Source organism: Pteropus alecto, unplaced genomic scaffold (genome assembly GCF_000325575.1).
Source record: "Pteropus alecto unplaced genomic scaffold, ASM32557v1 scaffold119, whole genome shotgun sequence".
Lineage (NCBI taxonomy): Eukaryota > Metazoa > Chordata > Mammalia > Chiroptera > Pteropodidae > Pteropus > Pteropus alecto.
Genome location: NW_006442487.1, coordinates 1,392,393 through 1,394,834, shown reverse-complemented (window position 1 = coordinate 1,394,834; position 2,442 = coordinate 1,392,393). Strand labels below are relative to the sequence as shown.

Below are 2,442 nucleotides of genomic sequence, written 5' to 3'. Positions count from 1 at the left end.
CTCTCTCTCTCTCTCTCTCTCTCTCTCTCTGAATAGCTGAGCAATATTCCATTCTATATATGTACCACCTCTCCTTTATCCATTCTTTTATTGATGGACACCAAGGTTGCCTCCATATCTTGGTTATTGTAAATAATGCTGCAATAAACATGGGGATGCACATGTCCCTTCAAAGTAGGAGTGGGTCCTTCTTGTATCTTGTTATAGCTTTTGTTTTAGTGTCTATTTTGTCTGGTATAAGTATTGCTACTCTAGATTTTCTTTTCATTTCCATTTTCATGAAACATCTTTTTCCATCCCTTAACTTTCAATCTGTATGTCTTTTGATCTGAAGCTAGTCTCTCATAAGCAGCATATGTAAGAATCTTGTTTTCTTCCCTCTCCCCTCCCCCATTCAATGTTTATTTGATGTTTTAGTTGGTATGATACTTGGATAGTTGGCTGCATTATTTATATGTAGACTTTTCTTTTTACATTACACACCAATGGACTCTACTCTGATACATACAGTACACAAAATAAGATCCTTTAGAACAGTAATGCACAAGACATGCGATGTTGGATTTACACACTGGATCCCAGGATGTGAATGACTGGAGGAAAAATGCTGGGCTAGACATGTAGGGTAAAAGAATCAGAAGTTATATAGTAAACATATCTAGTTTGAAGGGTAACTGTGCTTTATGCAACACTGGCAGTAGAGGTGCCTTTGAGGAGGTGAAACTATTTCACAGTAACCAGTTTAGGACTACACAAGATAAGTACCATTTAGCATCAGGATATAGCTACAGGTTTTATGAACCATTCCTATTTCTAACTTTAGGAAACTGAAGTTTTTCCTAGGCTGTCTTAATATTACTGCTTTAGTCACAGATCAGATAAAACGGATAATATGCACAATCTCCAACTAAAATCCTGTTGTATCTTAGACAGTGAAGTGGTATGACATTAGAAGACTCTAAAACTGCAGCTCTTTTTGGATCCCCCAAAATGTATCTACACTCTTCTTCAAACGGGCCTCTTTCTCCAGTGTCAGAGTCACCTTCACAATGTCTAAGATTCCATTTTCTCCCAAGATGCAAGGAACGCTAAGGGAGACATCGTCTTTTATTCCATAGAGATCCTTAATCATGGTGGAAATTGGATGCACCCGCCTGAGATTCTTCATTATACTTTCTGCCAAATCTACTACAGAGAGTCCAATGGCCCAAGATGTGTAGCCATTCAGTTTGATCAACTCATAAGCACTGGCAATCACCTGTTTGTGAAATTCTTTCCTTATCTGCATCAGTGCCCAAATCGGGGTGTAGATTCTTCAGGGAGACACCAGCAACATTCACTCCACTCCAGACAGGCACACTAGAGTCTCCATTCTCCCCAAGGACACACCCATGACAGCTTACTGGGTGAACTCCCCCAGACTTTCTCTCATGAGATAACGAAAATGGGCTGATTACAGATTGCAACCACTTCCAATAACATGTTTTTTTAGGAAAGCCGCTTATCTTCCAAGCCACATAGGTCAAGATATCCACTGGATTGAGAACAATAAGCAATTTGTAGTTGGAGTTGTATTTTACAACATTAGGAATGATGAATTCAAAGATGTTCACGTTATGCTAGACCAAATTAAGATGGCTTTCTCCCTCTTGTTGACGTCCCCCAGCTGTATTAATAACCAGCTTGGAATTTGCAGTCACATTATAGTCTTTGCCAGAGACAATTTTTGGTGTTGTAAGGAAAAAACTGCCATGTTGAAGATCTATCATTTCTCCCTTCAGTTTGTCTTCCATGACATCAACAAGAGCAAGTTCACCTGCCAAGTCCTTCATTAAGATACTTATGGCACAGGCCATGCCAACAGCACCGGCCCCAATGACTGTAATCTTATTCTGGGGGCTTTGTTCTTCCTTAAGAAGTTTCACAATCAGCTGATCCTTGAGAGTAGCCATAGTGGACTTAGAACCAAAAGGAATCGGAAGTGCACAGTGGGTAGGCCGACGGGCATCGGCGGTGCACAGCGTTGGATCTGGACTGGGCAGCAGCTGCTCCAAAAGTCTGGGTCTTGTTTTATTATCCATTCAGCCAGCCTACTTCTTTTTATTGGAGAATTTAATTATTTTTTATTTGAAATACTTGTTTATAGATATGTAGTTATTGCCATTTTATTACTTATATTTTTTATACATATTTTTCCTTCTTTTTAGAGAAAGCCCTCCAACATTTCCTGTAATACTGGCTTGGTGGTGATGAACTCCTTTAGCTTTTTTTTTGTCTGAGAAGCTCTTTATCTGTTCAACTCTAAATAATAGCTTTGCTGGGTAAAGTAATCTTGGTTGTAGGTCCTGGCTTTTCATCGCTTTGAATATTTCCTGCCAAACCCTTCTGGCTGGGGAACTCCCTTGTAGGTAATTAATTACTTTTCTCGTACTGCTTTTAAGA

The 2,442-nt window shown here is 39.4% G+C and overlaps 1 pseudogene; it reads right to left on the bottom strand.

The window, feature by feature from the left end:
- Positions 1-958: 958 nt before the first annotated feature.
- On the bottom strand, positions 959-1,987 carry LOC102895965 (annotated as a pseudogene).
- Between the last annotated feature and the right edge of the window lie 455 nt (positions 1,988-2,442).